The sequence below is a fragment of the Labrus bergylta genome, chromosome 16 (assembly GCF_963930695.1).
Source record: "Labrus bergylta chromosome 16, fLabBer1.1, whole genome shotgun sequence".
NCBI classification, from domain to species: domain Eukaryota; kingdom Metazoa; phylum Chordata; class Actinopteri; order Labriformes; family Labridae; genus Labrus; species Labrus bergylta.
Window position 1 is genome coordinate 23,135,838 of NC_089210.1, and position 23,071 is coordinate 23,158,908.

General features: G+C 41.0%; 1 long non-coding RNA gene and 1 pseudogene across 1 annotated transcript in view; both read right to left on the bottom strand.

Moving 5' to 3' along the window:
- The window catches only part of LOC114920989 (uncharacterized), a 124,267-nt gene that overhangs the window by 69,558 nt on the left and 31,638 nt on the right, over nucleotides 1-23,071 (bottom strand). Inside the window, exon 3 of the long non-coding RNA XR_003809280.2 lies at nucleotides 11,157-11,213. This is a non-coding gene — a long non-coding RNA (uncharacterized lncRNA). The remainder of the gene's footprint in view (nucleotides 1-11,156; nucleotides 11,214-23,071) is intronic.
- Nucleotides 2,196-5,168, bottom strand: LOC136183031 (uncharacterized; annotated as a pseudogene).

Below are 23,071 nucleotides of genomic sequence, written 5' to 3' on the forward strand. Positions count from 1 at the left end.
GGCTGGTGTACTTTGACTTAGAGGGCTAACACTGACTTACAGCATGCTAGTAAAACTTAGCGGTACAAAAAGACCAAATCCTGGTAGCCCATTAAGCTATTAACCACAGTTCCCACAGTTAGAACAGATGCTGTTAAGGTCTCTGTTTGTTTGTATTTAAGATGAGTTACTTTATGTGTATGCTGTTGAAAGATTGAGGTCCAAAACCAAAACTGTACTTTTATAACCATACAATATAAGCAACACATTCCCCTTATATTGACATGGTAGTGAATATTAATGTGCCACAATGGGGGGTTGCAGTTTTGTCATGTCAGTAGTAATAGTAAATATTTTACTGAAATTGGGAACAAAAAAATCTTTTTTCCTATTCTTAAGAAATGTCTATCTCAAGCTTTTACATTTGCCTCTGAGTGTTTATAAACAACTAAGTTGTCTTTTGTGATGTTCACACATTTTTAAATAAAGATTATTTTATCCTTTTCATTAATTGCTCTATTGTAAGCGTACTGCTAAAGATCACTTACTGTATAAATATGTGAACACATTTAAAATATAAACCCTCTGACATCCTGTTATTAATAGTGTGTGAAAACTTCCAAAACCACCAGCAGAAGAAAAAATGCCCTTAATTTCTTAAACTGGCGAGGGAATATTGAAATGAGCGATCCCACCCTGGTAGCTGGTTACAAAATGACGAAGGACCGCTGGAAAGATTTCCACCCAGCACTCTACCTGCATAAGTGACTACTGTATAAAGCAGAAATTATACAGAGACAAAAGTAAACATTTCTCTGCAATGTTTACTTTATAGCACACCTCATTTACCGTGAAAAAAAAAGTTAACTGAATTAAAGCGGAGGCATGGTGAAAATGGGAAATGGCAAAAGGAAAGGAGGGCTAAAACATAGAGACACAGTGCAGAGGAGAGAGACTGAACATCATCAGATTTATGTAAGAGAGTGTTGCTGACAGCAGGCTGCATCACTCATACAGGTGGGAGATCTGAACCCCTCAGATAGATGCTCACCCTCTAACTCAGACATGTTTATTTGGACACGTGCCATGAATCTCCAGCTTTCGGGGAGACAGCGGTGGGCCTGGTTATGGTGCAGGAGGCCTGCCCAGCTCCAATGATAATTTGTGGTTTGGTGCATGTTCGACAGCCTACAATGAGGCCTCAGACTCACACTGGCTGGCTGCACCTATGGTCACGTCCACTACAAATAATCCAAGATCCTTATTCTGCAGAGGGAAATATTTATATAATATAGAGTTAGTTTTCTCTGAATTTACCTCCGGACCTGTTGGGAAAACTGTTTCAATTTAAGAAGTGTACATGTATATAGACACGTTTCTGTGTGGAGAGGAAGAATAAGTTCAGTGAGAGTTGGAGGACGTAACACAAATTCATTCTTGAATATTTAATGACAGTTTGTAGGTTGTTCAGGGATCTAGATAAATAAAAATGTGTTTCTTGTTTTTATATTACGCATAAAGGTTTGCCCACTCTAAAAGATTTTAAAAAATGTAATGCATGTTTTCAATCTGAGAGACCCCAAACATGACAACATCATGAAAGATTAAACGGTTTAGTTCCAAAAGTGTGTTGAAAGCAACAATCGGACCAAAACAGCTCACCAGGAACTAACAACCTGAGTCCTGAGTCTCCAAGTTTCGCAAAATATGAAAACACAACCTTAGAGTTAACCCGTTCTTGTATGTCTTCCTGAAATAATCTTGAAGAAAGAAGAAGAAAAAAAGTGAAGTCATGGAGGCAGCATGAACATGAACATAGAGCAGGCTTGAGGTAGAAATTGATGTCTTGCGGTTTGTGTATTTCAATCAATCAATTTTTATTTGTATAGCGTCAACTCATAAGTGTTATCGAGACACTTTACAAAAAGCATGTAAAATACCTTACTCTTTGTCTGTTAACATTACAAAAGAGCAGGTAAAAAGACCTTACTCATTGTTATGTTACAAAAAGCAAAATGGGTTGTTCTGGCAGGCCGTCAACCAACGATCTCGAGGAGCCTAAGAGAGCTCAAGAGCTCCCAACAAAGTAGATGGTTAGTGACTGAGATTTACAGATAGATACATGCAGTAATATGATGTACTGTATATGCAGAGAGAGAGAGAGAGAGAGAGAGAGAGAGAGAGAGAGCGCGAGAGCGAGAGCGAGAGCGAGAGACCTAACTATAAGATTTATCAAAAAGGAAAGTTTTAAGTCTATTCTTAAAAATACAGAATGTGTCTGACTCCCGGACCCCGGCTGGAAGATGATTCCAGAGGAGAGGAGCGCAATAACTAAAGGCTTTACCTCCCATAGTACACTTAGAGACTGTAGGTACCACTAGCAGGCCCGCATTCTGGGAACGTAATGTTCTCGAGGGGCAGTACGGCACTAGTAGCTCCTTAAGATAAGATGGTGCCTGGCCATTTAAAGCTTTGTAAGTGAGAAGAAGGATCTTGAATTCTATTCTAGACTGTATAGGGAGCCAGTGCAAAGAAGCCAACACAGGAGTGATGTGGTCCCTTTTCCTAGTTCTAGTCAGTGCACGAGCTGCAGCGTTCTGGATTAGCTGAAGAGTCTTTAGAGACTTACCAGAGCACCCTGACAAATGAGAATTAAAATAATCCAATCTGGAGGTAACAGATGCATGAACTAGTTTTTCTGCATCATTTTGCGACAGGATATTCCTGATCTTGAATATATTACGAAGGTGAAAATAGGCTGTTCTTGAAATTTGCCTGATGTGAGAGCTAAAGGACATATCTTGATCAAATAGAACTCCTAGATTCCTAACAATGGTGCTAGATGCCAGGCTGATGTCATTAAGGACAGTCACATCACTAGAAAAAGTCTCAGAGGTTTTTAGGGCCTAGCACAATAACTTCAGTCTTGTCTGAGTTAAGTAGAAAAAAAATTCTGGTCATCCAGGTCCTAACGTCCTTAAGGCACATTTCTAGCTTACATAACTGACTGGTGCCATCGGGCTTCATTCATGATACATAAAGCTGAGTATCATCTGCATAACAATGAAACTGTATGGAGTGTTTCCTCATAATATTTCCCAGAGGAAGCATATATAATGTAAAGAGAATTGGTCCAAGCACTGAACCTTGTGGCACTCCATGGCTAACTTTGGTGTGCATAGAAGACTTATCATTAACAATGATACAATAAACAATGATGATGAATGATGTACAAACTGAGATCGGTCTGATAAGTAGGATTCAAACCAACTTATAGCAGTCCCTGTAATTCCAAGTAAATGTTCTAGTCTGTATAATAGGATCCGATGGTCAATGGTGTCAAAAGCAGCACTAAGATCTAACAAGATGAGCACAGAGAGAAGTCCCCTGTCTGAAGCTAGAAGTAGATCGTTTGTAACTTTAACTAGTGCAGTCTCAGTGCTATGGTGAACTCTAAATCCTGACTGAAACTCCTCAAATAAACCGTTTAGCTACCACTTTCTCCAGGATCTTTGAGATAAAAGGAAGGTTGGATATAGGCTTATAGTTAGCTAGACTTCCTGAATCTAGTGTAGGTTTTTTGAGTAGAGGTTTGATTACTGCTACTTTAAATGACTGTGGTACATAGCCTGCCAGTAAGACATATTGATCATATCTAATATAGAGTTGCTAACTAAGGGAAAGACTTCCTTAAACAGCTTGGTTGGGATTGGGTCTAAAAGACAGGTTGACGGTTTCGACGCAGAAATTATTGAATTTAGCTCTGAAAGGTCGATTGGAGAAAAACAGTCTAGACTAATATCTGGTCCTGGAACTGTAAGGGCAGGAGGTTACTAATTTTGTCTCTAATGTCTAGAATTTTGTTGTTGAAAAAGCTAAGGAAATCTACTGCTGAGGGCTAAAGGAATACAAAGCTCAATGACTCTGTCAGCCTGGCTACAGTGCTGAAAAGGTATCTGGGATTGCTTTTGTTTTCCTCGATTCGAGAGGAGTAGTAGGCAGCTCGAGCGTGACGTAGAGCCTTCATATATTTTCTATAACTATCCTGCCAGAATAAACGAGATTCTACCGTTTTGGCCTCTGCAGCTGAAATAGCTTCCTTAAATCTAGCTACAGCACTATCAGATAAACTTCTAGCGAGCACATTTTTATTAAGCAGAGATAATTCTAGTAGGACAAAGTCCAAAGTAATAAAAAAAATGGTCTGATAGAAGAGAATTTTCTAGGAAAACTTTAAGGTCTTGGATTTCAATGCCATAAGCTGAAACAAGATCCAGGGTGTGGTTAAAACGATGAGTAGGTTCATTTACACCCTGGGTGAAACCAATAGAGTCTAATAAGACATGAAAGCTGTGCTAAAGCTATCATTATCAACATCCACATGGATATTGAAGTCACCTACAACAATTATTCTATCACTGCTAAGGACTAAATCTGATAAAAATTCTGCAAATTCAGATAGAAACTCAGAATATGGGCCAGGAGGGCGGTAAACTACAACAACTAGAACTGGCTGAAAGGTTCTTGAGACTCGATGTGAAAGACTAAGAACAAGGCTTTCAAAAGAAGAAAAATTCAGCTTTGGTCGAGGGTTAACTAGAAGACTAGAATTAAAAATAGCTGCTACTCCACCAACTCGTCCGGTGTCTCGAGGTATACGAGTATTAAAATGACTGGGAGGAGTGGATTCATTTAAACTAACATATTCATCATATTTCCTTCCTCAGTCAGCTCACTTCCCACTTTGCTATTGTTTTTTCAATGTGACAAATCAGAGCCTGTCCTTGGGGTTCCCCCCACACTACAGGATACAATTTGAAATCAGTGACGTTCTTCCAAGTAGATCAGATCACTCTTAACACACCTCACACCACCTGACAAGATCATCTTTAGAACCATCAAAAACTCTGGATTTTGCTTATTTTAGTTGGAAGGGGAGAATCGGGCCAAAAGTCTGCCCTGTTATGTTGTAGTGTTTGTACTCTATTATAATAATCACACAACCATCCTCCCATCCTCCTGTGGGCCATGTACCTCTTAACCTCTGCTCTCCTGCAGGGTCAACCCACTCTGGACAAAGTCAATTTCCCTCCAACACTCCCTCATCCACTCCCAGTGTTTATAAATCTCCCCCTGTAGAAAAGGGCCGCTAATTTAAAGCTATGCCTGTGTCACCTGGTGAACCTCATGCCCCAGGACCCCGATCGGAACTGCTAAGGGTCAGAGGTGACTGTCTGGCCCCGAGCTTATCAAAGCTGTGTTTATTTAAAGTCTATGTGCGGCAATGGACGACAACAAACAGAAGGACCACAGGCAATGGAGCAATTTGGAGGCAAATCCTTCTTGGGAATACAGATTAGGCGTGTGCATTTCGGAGTGTATGAAATGTCAGCATTGTCACTCTCAATCCGAGTGACGCTGGCTTGCTTTGCTCTGGAATACTGTAAGGGGAATGCTCCTCGGCACCTTGTGACATTCACAGAGAACCTGCAGAGGAGCTGAACTCTGGGGCATGCTAACACACTTTTCTTGGATAAACAATCTTACTTTAGGGCCCCTAAACATCTGACTTAGATCTGAACAACAAGTACGGGCTCTAACCAGAATATTTCAACCTCTGGTTATACACTTATCGCTAAATGTACTGCCAGGATGAGAGTCGAGAGATATCCATCTAGACTCCAAGTATTCCCCTACAGCACCTTAACACTTGTTACATCTGTAACTCTGCAGCTTAACGTGATAAAACACTTGGACATCTTGAGAAGCTTGAGGCTCCATGTAGCCCACAGGCATGTACAAACCACTCTTCAGTAATTTATGAAACTTATTACCAGTGTGCTGATTAAGCTAAAATATGACCTAAAACCTGTAACATCAGCTCTCTGTCAGCTGAAGTAATTATGACCAAAGCAAAGGAGGAATTAAGGTTGTTAAAATGAAGAAGTTCACTAAGGGAGAGGTTAGGGTGCGTGGTTGGGTCAACAATATATCAAAGAGGAGGGCACTTTTCATATGCGTTATCTTCTTTTTTGCCTGAATGGAACTTTAATTTTAAGGTTTTTGAAGACACTGACATATGATGTTGTCCTGTCAAAAGAGCTGTAATAAATGCTTTTCTTTCTGTCTGAGTTGGCATATATTCATTATTTTAATTCTTAACTTTGACAAATAAAGCTCAAAAGTACCAAAAATGGATGGTAGGTATAATTAATGATATGATCCGTTCAGCAATGTCCAGAGAAAAAAAAAAAAACTTTTCACAACTGGCTAGTGAAAATGTCTCTCTCTCTTTCCTGCTTTTAAAGGAAACGTAAATGAACAAAATCAAATCAAAATCTGCAAGCTGTGTCAGGGGAAATTAAAGTAACAATTTGAAAGATTGTTGTCCCCACTCTGCTTCTCCAAAGATTGTTCTAAACAAATATATACACTTGAAAAGATGCAACTCTCTAAAATCATAAGTGTTTTTTTGGTTTGAAACTAGAACAACCTGTCCGGGAATACATGAGCATACTTTACACCATTGATGTTTGTATTTATTCATTTAACTTCTTTATATTATAGTGTAGAGAGGGCAACAGGAATTTAATTGCATTGACTGTACACAAAACTTCTTAGTTTTCAATCCATACACCACGATGTCATCATTAGCACTGCAACCATGCATCACCATGGAACACCTATAACGACCACCTTTACCTATAATGGACCAACTGAATAAATGATTTTTTTATAATGTTTTTTGGGTCTGTTTTTCATAAATATCATAAATATTTAAATCTACAATATTATTTCAGTCAAGAAAAACAATGACTTCACTGGGAAATCATTATATCAAGCTTTGGGGTCCACTGCACAAAACCATAACAGAGCATCCTGAGAAAAGGTGAGGCGTTAATCATGCTTGACCCAGCTTTGTTTTCCCACCAGTCTGCTGCACTGTACGCAGCCACACATGGTGTCAGGGATGGCTCCCCTGGTTTATTTACTCTCATCTCTGGATCTCTGGGAGCTGTGTGTGGCCTCCGGGTGGCTGTGTTGTAAAGGCACTGCAGAGGAAACGTAACATTTTACAGTATTCTCTGCTGGTGACAGATCCAGCACACACGGCTGCTGGAGCTCGGATACGATGAGAGTGATGGGTTTCAGATTTAGGCTGTGACTGCAAGTCTGAGAAAGAAGGAGGTATACAGAGGTCAGAGCTGCATGTAAGCAGCCTGGCTGTTGGCTCGTTTGTTTTTTTTTTCCTGTGAGAACTATCAACTAATAATCGACAGGCTCTGATAAAAGGTTCTCTGAAAGTGAATTGCAGGGGAAGCAAAAGTACTGATATTCTAAACCCCACATTACTGTGCCAAAAAAGTCCCAGATTTAAAACAAAAGGATTGAAAAAATGTATGACTGAATTAAAATGGAAAAAGTGAAGGCTCAAAAGTTTTCTCAGGGGTGCTGGTAGCGGTTATGTCGCGCATCCCACGTACAGAGGCTGTAGTCCTCGTTGCAGTGGCTGTGGGTTCGAAACCAACATCAGCCATTTTTCTGCATGTCATCCCCCACTCTCTCCTTCCAACATGTGCTTTCCCCTCGTCAAATGTCCTATCCAATCAAGGCAAAAAGGCCCAAAACGTTTTCTCAAAGTAAAATTGCCCACTGAAGAACATGTCCACTGCTGTTTCTGTACAAACTTTCTATGCGTTCTTCTCCATTGATCTATTAAGGATGAAAACAGTCTTCATGTTGTCAAATAAATTAAAGCCAAAATACCAAGCCTGTTTTCCAAATGTAATAAGAAAGAACAGGTATTTGTATTAAAAGAAAGAAGTATAGGATACAGTTAAAGACATAAAAATGTACTTAAGCGAGTTAAAATATATTTGTATATTGTCCACCTCTGGATGTTATTATTCAATTATCATGAATAAATCATTTAGAATAGCAATGAATAATGTGAAACATCTGCTTGAATAGAGCTCAACTTTTTTTAATATAACAGATCAAAGTGGAGCTCTGCAGCGCTCCCGCTAAATGAGAGGTAAAAGAACATCGCCTTCTTTGTCCCCGTCTCTCTTGCAGCGCAGCAATATCAGGTCACTCATCCTCTATTGGATTGATTTAGGATTATCTCTTCCTTCACGGCCCGCTGTGATTGTTTGGCAATGGAGGCAGGTTTTGATTATGCAGCGGTAGGACCTGACTTCTGTCTTATTATGAAGGGCAGGCGGGGGGGAAGGGATGGAGGGGTGAACCGAGAGGGCGGGGGGGACTCGGATAAGTTCTCCTTTGTGTACATTCAAGGAGGTAAAAGGAGGACTGTATGCGGTGGCTGGGGGGATCACTGGAGTGGCTCCACTGGTCCTGTCGCGTGGCCCTGAGGCTTTCCTTTTGGTTAGCACGCTCAGCCCTCCCTGTTCACAGCTGCAGAAATGTGCCGTACTGTATGACCACCCATTGCTCCGACACACATACAAGCTGCTATGAAGAATGGAGCATGTATGCTGTATGTGCATGTTTGCTCCAGTTTCCTGGGTTCATCAGATTATGGTGATGTCATGACAGGGTTAAAAGTCAGAAGAGAATCTCACATTCTTTGCATGGCATTTGTGAATCGATGTTTTACAAAAACAATGCAATTGTGTTTTACAAACTCAGCTGTTTAATAGGAGTTGGTATTTCAGTTTTTCAGTCAACTTAATTTTTTTTTCCTGAATTCTTCTACAGGAGAAACCCAGCGTAAGTGTTTTGAGGGCCTATGATTTATACTCCCTGCTAACTGTCTCTTCCTATTCTAGAGGGCATTATGTGGGCACATATGGTCCCAGTTATGATTTAATATGATGCAAAAACATTGTGACACAGAGAATCTATGAGGTATGAAGCTCTGCCATGTCGACTTTCATATCCAATCATTCAGTGAAGGAAACTGGGCAGAATGCAGCCTTTCTTTGGCCTGCTATAGGCACACACCACTTCCTTTGTTTGACGGTAAATGCCTAATGAGATGTTGGATGCTTGTAATCACTGCAAATTATTATCAAGGACTGTTGTCCTTTAAAGAGATGACATCAGTGTCTGGCATGCAGAGCAACAGAAATCCATCGTTGCATTAGTTGAGTGGGTGCTTCACCTCATCATCCCAAAATGCTGATCACAGCCCACAGCAGAGGTCTCAGACGGGAGGTTTACATACCTCACTTTTGTCTATGAGCTTTGGTGTAGGACGCCCAGCATGATAGTGGTCCTCCATAAGGACCTGCCACCCTCACCCTGCCTTTCAGCACCTTCAGACCCACAGAAAGGGTCTCTTTGTTCAGCCATGTGCTCGTGACGTCCACTCAAGACCACGCTTCCATTAGCAACAGCCTGCCAAATAACTAGGGATTGTGATGGAGCCTAATACCCGCTGCATATGTAGTATTTACTTAAGGAGGAATAGAAAATTGTGCCTCCCATAGCGTCCAGACACAAGACTACTTCTATAACTCACCTGAGTCACACTCACTGGCTTTAACAGGGCTGATTGAATGATTGATTTCACCAGTTAGGGCGCTGCCAGCTTCACTGCAAAGTTGAAATATTTTGATTTATAAACAGACTTACTGGGTTGATATTTGTTCCAGTTTAAATTTGCAATTTAATTGTCAGGTTAAAAAGTTGCATGATGGCTAGATAGGGTTTACTGATATGATATAAACATATCTTGATCGTTAGACTTGCAGATAAAGAATAAAACTACATTTTGTTACATTCCTTTCATCGTTCTAAAATATAGAAAAAGATCTGATAAAAGACCAAAGCTAAACTTCTTTTAATTTTGATTAAGTGGAAATGAAACGTATTTGTTAATTATCATTTGGATTCTTTTGATTCTCATATGAAAGTAATTATGAGCCATGATTTCTAGAGGAAGCTCATCCTTGGTCAAGCTGTAAATTCTTCTTTTTTAAACATAATTTTAGTCGAGCTGACAACTTCTGATTTAGAAGATTTTCAAGAATTTACTGTCAGATGTTGTTGGAGTAACCTGAATAGTGCTTTATTGCTCATGAAACACAATCTTGCTTAAACATAATGAAGTAAACTCAAATTGCCCCAAAAAAGTCAGAGCAAAGCTAAAGCGTCGACACTCTGGATTTGATTTGACCTGTAGTATTTTTCCACTTCGCAGACCTGATATTTCATGACCATGTTCAAAAATAAAGTATGCCAGTCTTTGGCTTATTTTACTTGGATACAGTGACTCAGATTCTCTTATCACAGCTTTCCTTTTTGCTCACATTGTCCCCGTAAAGACATGAATTGAATCCAGGCCCAAGTCTAAGAGACGGGCTGACCTGCTGAGCCAAGTCTGCAAGTATATGGAAATAAAACAATATTCAAACATCACTTTTAAAATAAACATTTGTACTTGGTCTTAAAAAGCTGCCAAACGCTGTTCTTCTCCGTCTCTATTTAAAGAAATTCAATACACATGTCTCTTCATATTTTCATGGATTATAATGATGACCATATGACATCGAATCAACATGTCATAAGATCTATGAACTCACTGGTTTCTATTTAAGATCAGAAACAATATTCAGAACGGTTTCAATACAAACCGCCTGCCCTCAGTATGTGTGTCGCTGCACAGTTTTGCAGAGTTAACACACTAAAAATATGAATAGAGCGGTTGTCCTTTGAGGTTTTTGATAGTGATAATCAATGATATGATTGCAAATCGTAACATGCATTGATGATGCTCATTTCACCAGTAATTAGGGGATAAAGAAGACCCTCTCCAGCAACCAGTCCCATTTTCCACATATGGTCTAGACTGGGACTTGAACCCTCTGGTACCCAACCCAAGTCTCCACTTACTGAGCTACAAACATCTCCCCAAATATCTAGCTTGATTAGCAAAAAAACTACTGAAAGTACACAAACTCACACCCACACTCACAACAGATAAAGGTCCAGGCACAGCATTTAGAGTGTAAGTAAAGATGCTTGTCAACTTTTTTGTAGTCATGGATCTGACAGAACGATGGATGCAGCAATATCGATTAAGCAGCATCTGCCACAGGACAGTGTAAGCAACAGAACACCCAAATGAAATAAAAGCTGATATGAAGTGTGTTATAATTTCCCACATCAAACCGTTTGTAGTGGCTGAGAAACATTTAGAACGTACTCACCTAAAGTTGGATCAAAGTTGGAAGAGTCTCTCAAGGCTTTACTCCTGAATTTCCAACCTGGAGAAAGTGTCAGAGAAAAAACAGGAGGTTGTAGGCTTCCACAGTTATAGTTTCATTTGCACCTTGTCATTTAACATCGGATTAAACAGAGTCCTGTTTTTTGGCTTAGCATATAACACTTTGGATGATACATTGTTTTTGGCTCAGGACACTGATTGATTGTCGTTATTGTGTGTTGGTGAAATGTCTCTTGTCCTTTGAGTTACCTGGCTGCTGTGTCTCCCTCCTTCCTGGTTTGAACAAAAGGTGAGACAGTGGGAGGAGCCTGGCTTTATGGAAAAGGACCATAAGAGCTCTGACAGCATGGGGAGGTTGATCAGTCCTCTTTTGTGTGCACCTTTTGGTTTGGTCATCTGGTTTAATCTGTTAGCTCTGTTAGTTGGGTTTAAATCTGGTCCTGTAAGCATTATTATCTGTAGAGCCATGTTATGTTGATCTCTTCAAACAGCCCTGTTACTCATATGATTTGCTTTTGTAAAACACTTTTTTTGGTTTAAAAGAAACCTGGTTTTTAATATTAAACCTCTATTTATTTGGCCTGGACATCCTAGTGCACATAAAATGGAAATTTTTCCAGAGTCTTTGTTGTAAATATCGACTCATGGTACAAAATGACAGCACTTAAAAAAACAAAGTGTTTTAATTCCATTAGCATTTCCTGATATAAACCGGCCTGGTAAACACATACAGAAATATATCGAGTTAATTTTGTTCTAAAATGACTTTAATAAAAAGCCTGGCATATGAATGTGCTGGACCTGGTGAGTACATTTAAACGATGCAGCATGTTTGTCGTACAACCACCCACTTGTTGAGACACGCTCCCTTCTGTTAATACATGCAGCACAAATTTAGGCATAGTTCTGGTCAAATGTAAATGATGGTTAAACATGAACTGCTTTATTCAAAACCCAAGCAGGGTAGCCACCACAGCATACTTTGGTTGGTTTTTCAAATAGGTAAAGAGAAGTAGAGTGTTTGTTCATTGGTGGTAACTGGCTCGGTAACCAACTGTCAGATGTTGGACATTAAGCCTGGTTTTACATGCCTCTTAAAAGTCTGACCACTGTGATGCGTCCAGCACACTTGGTTATAAATCTCACAGGTACTGAGAGGAGATGCCATGCATGTATTAATTCTCAGGCCCACCACACACCTTTCCACAGGCCTGCACTGAAACAACAACAAGAAGTGTGGTCAGTTTTTCCAGTCTGGCCTAATTAAAGGGGAGGAATATGAAACATGCATGCTTACAAAGGGCTATGGCACCAAGATCAACACATGTTTCAAAAACCAACACCCTTTTATTGTTCACCATAAAAAGATGTATTATAATGAAGAGTGTGTCAATAAAGAAATATTCAACTTGAAATTCATGTATTGTGTAACATAATAAAAAAATCAAATCAAACTGCATACACTTAATGTCCATGTTTTAAATTTGAATGGAGCTAATGCACTTCATTAACATTAATCTCTGAGCCTGCGGTCATGACGGTAAGCACTGTGACTGACCCCCCCCCCCCCTTCGTAAGTGGGTCATGGGCAACAACATACAGACTGAAACTTAAAGACAGATGAAATGCCAAGACAATTAACAAACGATGTAACCAATAATTAAACTTACAATCATCTTCAATAGATACAAAAACGGACTCAGTGTGCAAAGGCCTTTAAGCTGCAGAGTGACAGGACATATTGGGAGAGAGAGGAGGGGATGACATGCACCAAATAGTGTCAGGATTGGGAGTTGAACCTGAGACCTGTAGCTGCTGTACATGGGGCGCCTGCTCTACCAAGGGAGATAAAACAGCGCCCCTTGAAGTGCTTAGAAGTACATACTAATGCAAAATGAAATAAAACTTAATTTTGGCATGTATTTACGTGTGCTTTTTAATATTGGGGTAAACAAAATGAAGATAGTGCACATATTCATATGCAGTAACTTGTAAGAAATGTGATTTTAATGTGTGTAAACATACAGCATTTTTTGGTAGGATCATATTGCAGCTAATAATGTAACCCATAATGCTGTATGTGCTGTTACTTGTGGCTTTTCTTTGACCTGCAGAAGTGGTTGACCTACTTGTAGAATAGGTCCATTCACTCAATTATTGCTGCCTGGGCATTCCTTTGGTTAAACTAGTAAAGACATATCAACAACGTTCTGCCTCTCCATGAGCAACTGGGAACAGAGGTGCTCAGTGAGGGTTTTCGGTCGCATCTGCCAGTGAGCCCATCAGGACCTGGAAGGCAGACCTCTTTCTCTCACAAAGATTCTAGGGGAATGAGGAGTGGGAGGGTTGCCGGGAGGCTGAACCTCGTCCCACCTTAGCTTATCTTAGCTCAGTTAACCGGGGGAACACTCTACTGTAGCAGAAGTCTTAGCTTAATGTGCTCAATGTGGAACTTGACATCATGTCAGAGGAGCAGAATGGTTCCACATTGTTAAGATATTCTGAGCCTCTTAATTCAAAGTACCAAAAAGGGCAGAGAATACTTAACCATGAATGCTCTTTTGAAAGCTGAGTCATGTTGGGAGTGCCATTCCCATGTTTCCTCTGTAAAACTCCTCGGCTAGAGGGTGGAATCATATGCTGCTGTGAGGTGAGCAGTATCCCACACTTATGATGAATGAGGCTCCTAGCAGGACGGTGGCAAGGAGGACAGCTGCAATGTTATCGCACAGCGCCTTAAAGAGCTACACTTCTGAGGGCCAGCTCACCTGGGAGGGCCCCGCACATTAGGGCCTTCATCAATCACAGCGAGGCCAGTTTCCACAGAAAGGAGAACGGACGGACCTGACACAGCATTAAACAGTGAAGTACTCCCTGTACAAGTACGGTGACCTTGTCGTCTTGGATCTTACGGTGGTAAACAGATAGAAAGCCACGAAAACACAAACTGCTTCAAACATTTCAAAAGCATGGTTGTAATTAATTTAGGAAGGAAGAATGTGCAAGATGTTACACATAGATACAGCAGAAATCAAGTATATCCTCTGTAAATGTCTCTCTGACTTCTGAGGGCAAAGTGCAACTCCCGTTGGCTGTGTTGTTGTTGGAGCTGTGTTTACATCATGTTTACATGGACGGGACAGCTGACTCCTTTCCTTGCATATAAAAGCTGTTTCAGTCAAGGACTAGAGAAAAGAAGGATAAAATACTCACTGCTTATTTGGATGGCGCTTTTAGATCATGGCCATCAGATGTCAAAATGAATTAGACAACTAAACAATCTCTAAACTCTTCCCTTCGTGATTTAATCCAAGTGGGGACATTTCTACATATCATGTGGAAGCTAGACGTTTCTGGGTGCTCACTGCAGATCCTCCATCTGAAACATTCAGTTTAAAGATCAACTTTTTTTCCAGAAGTCATGCTGTTGAACGATGATTCTGTGTAGAATCTTAATCACAACCAAAGACTGCTGACACAGCTTCTTGTCTGGAGGTAAAAGATGCTGGCTGCTGCGTGACATCCACTGCACACTTATTCAACAGTGAATTCATTCATTAATGGAGATTTTATCTGGGGAGCCTCATGTAGCTAGGGTAGATCTGGTAGCGCTCAATGCTATTTTTTTAACAATATTATTTCTTGTGTTTGATCTATTTATTAAGGAATTTATTTGTGTAATTAATTTCTTGACCTAAAAAACACTTTTAAGAGCTGTCCTCCTTGTTTTGTGCATTTCAGAGAAAGAAGAGGAAGCTTAGGGGTTAAGGTAAGTGTTGCAGGTCAATACTTTGTCGCTATTGTTTTTCTGTTTTTTATAGACATAGTTTGTTTTTAATTGTTACATGACAGAGATTTATTGATGATTAACAACTTCCATTTTTGACAGAAATAAATAAAAAGTTGGTCACAATAAAACAATGAATTAAATGTACCGGTCAAAGAAAAGAAACACCTCCTTGTTATAATAAAATGCATGTTAATAGCAACCGTTAAGACTTCTCACAATTCAAATTGGAGAAATGTGGATTCCATACATGGTATACTTGTAAAAGTTTATAAACCCACTTGTCTGTGTTATAATTAGTCTTCAGGGGCTCCTAATGCTTTTTCATAGAGTCATATTATCCCTGCTTTTACCGGACGTTTTCAAAGCTCGAACAATCAAGGCGGAGTTAATGAACCCAGTCCTGGGGCTCCGGTAGCCCACTGGAGGCACACGTTGAGAGGCCCCAATACCTGAGAGATCCATTTAAGGGTGACATATTCCAACCGGAAAAGCCTATTGGTAGCCAGGCCACAGTTTATAGGGGTCAGAACAATTGGGAGAAAAGCACACCCAATCTTTCAGGGGTCCACTTGCACAGTAACGCTGTCAACACACAAGGGAGAGCTGGAGCCCCTGAGGGTCGGTCATGGGGGCACAGCCTACGCCAGAGCCTCTCACCTTCTCTCATAAATCCTTACAACCTGAACTCCCACTGAATGTTGTGGGAAGGTCAGGTGTATGGTGCTCTCTGTGGAGAGGCCAGAGTTGTCCTGTGCACCCCTATTACTGAAGAGGGACCCTTCCAAACTCCTGACCTCTTCAACTGCTTGCTACTGGTTTCATTTGATACTTAAAGCACGTTGATACTTCTTTCTGAACAGCAAATCTGTACTAAAAATTAAACACACCTGTAGAAATGAAGAGACCAGGATTAAAGACAAATTGAGGTCTTTACTGAAGACATCATTTTTACTTGTTAGAAATCAAATGACTCTGAATCCAGGGAACATCTCCACCTCTCCAGCAATATACAACAGGTTTTTGTTTTATGCTTAGCATGTTGTCTTTAAGCACAGCACCAAGGTTGTACTATAATTTGAAGGGACAGCCAATCAGATTGCTTGTTTTGACCTTGATCTATAATGTGTAAAATGAAGAATGGAAAAAGATGACAATGCAAAAATTCAAAAATTAGGATGGCTATTTCTGTAATTTCTTGTAATAAACCCCCCACCTCATTATTGTTTTACTTGTTAATTGTCTTGTAATGAGATGTTCTAACTTATTAAGATAGTACATTTCATTTCATAGCACAAGTACATTTTTTGTACTGCATTGGCAGATATTTTTTATTTTTTTACAAGCAAAGTAGGCCTTTTTATATTGTGAAATAAGATGCTTACCTGGACTTTAAAGAGCCCATATTCTGCCCTTTTTGGGGTTCGTATATTTAATCTCTGTACCTACTTTTGTACGTTCACAATAGCTAAAGTCTGAAAAAAGTGTCTGTTTTCATGTACTGCTCCTCCTTGCTCCCTCTACGCTCTGAGTCCATCAGCTACACTCTGTTGAGCCCACACTGTTAGACCCCACGTGGGCCAAGTCTGCTCTGATTGGTCTGCCGATCCGCTCTGTCGTTATTGGTCAGTTGCTCAGCACGGTTCTCGGAAATGTCCCCCCTCTTTTACCATATTGGGAATGCAGCCACTGGCTCCGACCGAGGAGAGCATAAACATTAGCACCTTAGCACTACTGTGCTACCGCAGGCTACGGCATATCGTGGGCGTGCTACAGAAGTTAACGGGCGCATAACATGAGCTGCAGGGCTTGCCACAACGAGCCAATGGGCTTAGATCAGTGATCTCACACTGACAATGACATCAGACTGACAAATTTTTATCGAGGGCGGCTAGAACCGAGCGTTACATGCAGCTAATGCTACAGCTAACAGGAGGATGTAGGAGAAGCTGCGTTTCCGCGGACTTTGAATTTTTGCACATAGATGTGCCTAAACATGCACAGGACACTTGGAAAACACACTAAAGGGCATATAAAACCAGAAAAAGCATAATATGGGACCTTTAAGGTGAGTGTGTGTTGAGATATTTATGAAAGAAATGAGACTTATACTCTTGCTTAGATTTGACTTTTTGTTGTGCAAGTTGTCATTGGTGGAAAGGAGCAAAAAAGGTCAGCTCATGTTACTTTTGGTTAAAAAGAAAACTTTCACCAAATGGCTCATGTGTTGATTGAGGCTTCCAGCACACTGCGGTGCATTTAGGTACTCTGTTCTCTACTGTGAGCAAGGTGAGCTGTGGTAACTGGTTCAGGTTGGTGTAAGAGCTGGAGCGTGTCTGTCTGCCATTCCTGCTCCGAGGCTGTGGGAGAACAGACGGGTAAGCAGCTATTTGGGGACATGTGTACGGCACTACAGCTCGATGGATAGGGACACACACACACACACACACACACACACACACACACACACACACACACACACACACACACACACACACACACACACACACACACACACACACACACACACACACACACACACACACACACACACACACACACACACACACACACACACACACACACACACACACACACACACACACACACACACACACACACACACACACACACACACACACACACACACACACACACACACACACACACACACACACACACACACACACACACACACACACACACACACACACACACACACACACACACACACACACACACCTCTGGTGGATCCATTCCCAGAATATTTTTGGAACTAAACCAGCTGCATGTACTGTGCAGACTGTATGCAGGTTCGCCGTTTGGTTTGGCAGTGCCAGCAGACTGGAAATATCTCATGTGACTTCTGGGAAAACTGGTTCCCACCAGACTAATGTCGGAATGAAAAAAAATTACAGTGTCGATACAACGGAGCAAAGTCGGCCTCTATTAGAAGCTCTAGGACAAGGTTTGGGACATCTGCTTACCCTCAGTGGGAATTTTCATTTATTCATTGAGCAAAGAATACAATGATATGTCTTTTTTATGTATTTTTTATATTAAGACTCTTCTTTCTTTAGACAGTGACTGCATAATCATAATCATTGTGTTTAGCATCAGAGCTGGAGCTTTGATTTAAACTGTGTTTAAGAGCATGGTGCTAGCAGGTCTGCAGCATGACTGTGACCCGGCAAGGTGGCAGTTCACCTGAGCTGATAAACAGGTCCACAGAAACACACGCCTGTTTCCCTTTAGAGGGATTAAAACCAGCAGACTTTCAGGAGCCTACAATGACACTGACAGCTTTATAGAAGCATGACACTGGCAGGACTGAAACAGTAAAAACACTAAGACAACATACACCATAGGAAATAATGATTCTTCCAATGGGTACGGTGAGTTTTGTTTTAGCGCAGCCTATGCAAGTGAGAGCCACACTTTGGCATACAAATGCACAAATCTGAATTTCTCCAAGCTTGTGTTCATGCAAATGTAAACCCCTCTTGGTGTGGAAAAAGAAACTCCTCTGTTCACTCAGGGTCAAGTGAGCGAATAATTATGGGAGGTGGCCTTCTCTGGAGTGTGTTTATAACCCTAATAAGAGAGAGCGTCAGTGGCAGAAATGTCATGCTTGTTTCACAAATATAAAAACCACCTTACCTTCCTGAAGTGAGCTAAGCTAAGTGAGCAAAGGGAACCTATTAGTGACTTGCATGCTTCCATAGAATCATCAAAGAAAAACAACAAGTCCAGCAATCTTCCACTTAACCAGTAAACATAAACAAAAAGAGGCAGCAACACGCAAGCAAACATGAAAATAGAACCCCGGTGGATGATGTCAGAGACGCCAGCACGTTCGGGCCGACACCTCCTGGGTGACACACTGCTGTTTTAAGGGCCAGGGGCTGCAGTGTTAGCGAGCTACCGTACCCCAGCCACAGAGGACAAAGACAGCCTTCATGTGGTGTTCACTAAGCCTTAGAGACTACTTCTGGATGTGTGTGTCTGGAAATGAGAACGTGTGGTGGCCCTGAGACTCCATCAAACCAAAATCAAGCTTGTAAATAATTTATAGGGTGACTCACAAAACAATACTGATCGATACTAATAAGTGGCCTGTGAAAAATGTAAAATTGCTAGACGATCGTATGATACATTATATCTGATTAACTGGAGTGCAGGATATATTCACTGCATTTTGTAGTCAGTTTCTCTTATCACGCTTCAACCTTTAACTACCTCTCATCGCTGCACAACATTATCCCACTGTCTTCTTCCTCTTTTACCATGCTGTCAACGTCTTTGGCTAATTAACCCCTGTTCCAGTCACTCCATTTATGACTGAAGCGCCACTGTGAGAAGTCATACAGCAGTGACAAATTTACAGTGACATATTAGCATACTGATATATGGCAACAGCGATTCAATAAATATATCACACAAGTCAGGATGACGTTATATTATTGTATCCGTTTGTTGTCCCACCCCTAGTTATTGACATGCCTAACATTTACTGGAATTTGTGCTGTATTTCTTTCCCACTGCTCTCCCAGTAAACTATGTACATATACATTTCCTGTCCTTATATATGATATGAGGAGGAATAATTGCAAAGGAGTCAAGTTAAGGTGTGATTTCTCCATCAAGAAAACAACAATTTCCCTCAGCGGGACAAGGTTTCAGTTTTTTCGTAAAACCGATAATGACAAAGACAAGGCCGACACCAAGGTAACTCTCAGTTTCAATGGGTGAGGGTTTCAATTTCTGATATACAAAACCTCTCCCAATCTTAAACACCTCTGAGGAGGAACTATTAGTTCCTAAATAAAACACAGTCGGGTCTGCCGGCTGAGTCTGGAGGCCCTACAAAAACAGATGTTGTCTTGTCATGTTAGCAATACCACTCATGAGGCCGGTATCCATTTCATTGTGTTTTCAAAATGAGAGGATTTCTCCTTCTCTGTGGGCTGTGTCTCACTTCAGTTTGTCTTGAAATGGAGCCGCATTCCACACACACTGTCTCCTTAATTTGCCAGCCTGATTTGAGGCCTGCTCTTGAGATGACAATATTAATTAAGGGCTAATTAAAGTTATGCAAACAAAAGCTCATATTCATATTTTCTCTGCAAATGTAATCGTATCTAAGCAGATGAAGGCGAGGGGTGGCCCTGTAGGCAGACGGGAGTTTGGAGCGGTGTGTAATTAAATAACGTGACACCTCTCAGCCCTGCGAGTTCACTGTAGGAAACCCTCCACAACATGAGACACATTCCACCGCATATGTTTGTGTGTCTTGGAGGCAGTCGGCCCTCAGCTATTGTTTAAGCGTGACCAGGCCACCAGAGAGGAGGAGGAATCATACAAACATATGATGTGACTGACAAGGGGGATTCTCCTGCACACACTGTGGTGGCTAGTGAGGTTAGAAATTTAATTCAAAGTGAATTTTGACAGGATCTTTTCCACTTTAATTTGTAGTGTCATATTGGCCTTCTAGTCATCCAAATGTATTTATAATAGAGGAAATGCATACGTCAGGACATTTTCAGACTCCGACCAATTTTCTGGAAGGATGGAGGACTTCAAGAAACAGCGCAGATTTAAAAAGAAACCAAAGGGTATGTCCATGTCAAACATTTGTCAAAATGTTTCTGCCGATGAATCTGCATCAGAGGTTTAACAGATGTTTCAACAGAGGTGAAAGAACATTGATATCAATGGCAGGATCCGTCATGATGAATCAGCTTCGTCTGTGTATGAAGTTTGCACTGTTTGTTCATGTTTCCATTGGAGTGCTATTTAAAAGCTCTACCTCCCATACTATTATTTGAGACTAGGTACAACAAGCAGTCCAGCATTTAAAGCGCAATGATTTGAGGGCCAATGGGGCAAGAATTCAGGAATATATGATATTGCCTGACTATGAAAAGCTTTGTAAAGGAGAAAAAAGATTTGAAAATGTATTGTACATTTTATACAGAGGAGCTGATATGGGAGAAATATGGTCTCCTTTCCTGGAACCTTGTCACTACAGTACACTGACTTGTCTATAGTGCTGCTATCTTTGCATGTCAGTCTTTAAAGTGATACTTCAAAAATAGTTCAAGACCCGTCAAAGCGCTTCCCCTTTCCTTTTCCTTTGATGTGAGTCGAGCTGGGACATCTCTCTTTCTGGCTCCCAGAAGTGATAGGAAGAAGGAGGGGGTGGAGGCTGCTGTCCCGACTGAAGCAGGGAGACAGGCTTCATGGTGTTGAAAGGCTGTCTGAGGTAGTGCAGGGCTCACTTATGGAAACACCAAGTGAACTAAATAAACAGAAGTTGCAGGCCTCATGGCTGTCCCATGCACCTTAACCGAGACTGCCTAATGATAAGACCACCAATGTCCCCAAATAAGACTGTTATCCTCCTAGCATTAACAGCTATAGAGAGATGTTCCTGTCACATTCGCTTAATGTCAGTGTCAGCCTCTCACAGTCAAAATTTGAGATCCAGTATAGTATATGTTCACTATCCAATGCACACTTGCATAACCACTAAGGATGTGTGTGTTTAAACCTAGTGTGTGATGTGCAGGTAGAGCCTGAAGGACAACACTTAGCCTCTACCTGAATAACTGGTTCATCGTCCTCAGTTTCTCACCAGAGCCAAAGCTACATACTTCCTGTTATGCTTGATTAGTATATGACTACAAAATCATAACACAAGCCGTGTCGGATTCCTGCCGCCCAATATGCTTGTTTCGAAAAACAAACCGCTGCTGGGAAAGGGAGGTTTCTCAAAAACTAACTGGTGTGATGATGCTGGTGAGTTTGGTGGGCGGAGTTTGGCAGAGGTTGGGCTCTGTGGGTTTGGAGGTCCCCAGTGTTTATTCTTTTGTCAGACACCATGTTGCCCCTCGGGCCAGGCCCCCGAAGGACCCCTCCTGGCTGCTGCTCACCATGACTGCTCCATGGTAAATAATCAGCTGTAAGCCTGAACCAGGGCTCTGCATATGCTCACACAACTAACTGTAAATGAGAAGGGAAGCTGGCCCAGGCCTGGCACTTTACAAACTTACAGCACACTTACTGTGTAACGCTGGATGAAGCCAGTTTTTTTGTTTGTTATAAATCATATGCTGAACATGGGCCCTCTCCTCCAAATGTTTTACAAGTCAGTATTGTCAGTCCATATCTCTTTGTTTTCTTCATGCTATGACTTAGGTCTGTTTGAAGATTTCAGCCTTGTAATTCCTATTTTACCCTTGGATTTGTTTGCCATTTTCGTGAATTATTATTATTATTATTATTATTATAATAAGCAAGAAAATACAATGAAAATGTATGCAGTACGTGCAGCTGTGAACCAAACGCACCTGAATACCACTGATTACATTTGTTATTGGTGGGGAGCTTGTTATTTGGCAATTATGGCAAATAAAACATCTAAGAAACAAGTCTATTTCACACAATAATCATAGGGGTCTGGCTCAACAAACTTAGATAAGGGAATCTGTGGTGAAAAGTATAGCTTAAAACAGTTTTCGGACAAGTTCCTGAGATTAAGAAAAGCCAATGCAAAGACGGCTGCATCTAGCTAAATATATTCAGATGTAACACCTCTAAGGTAAGAATAACAGCTGTCCTCTGAACCCATTTTAACATCACTGCTACATATATTGTGGTTTTTACACTGTTTTAAAGATCATGAAGTTAGAGAAATTGTATTTGTCTTACATCCGGACTCCCCTGGACCCTTTCAGAATTCACTAGCGAGAGAGTACTACCACGCATCGAGAGAGGTATCAAAACTTTTACATCTGCAGAGGAGCCTTAGTCGCAGCCCTGAGTCCGGTCATTTTCTGACACATATAAACACACAGATATAAGTCAGCCCCTTCACAGTCAGGGGTTCATTTTCAAGGAAGGCTGAAACCACAGAGCGGTTGTATAATGCACACAGAGCGTAAAAAAAAATGTTCAAATATGTCCTGGAAGGCACCTTGGGTACGATTCCCTTTCAGCTGAAGCTTAGAAAACTCCTGCGGTCCTTGTTAAAAATGATTGCTGCGGGGCTCACCTTGCCTTAAGAGGCCCTGATGACAGACCCTCAGGTACTCATACTGAGTTTA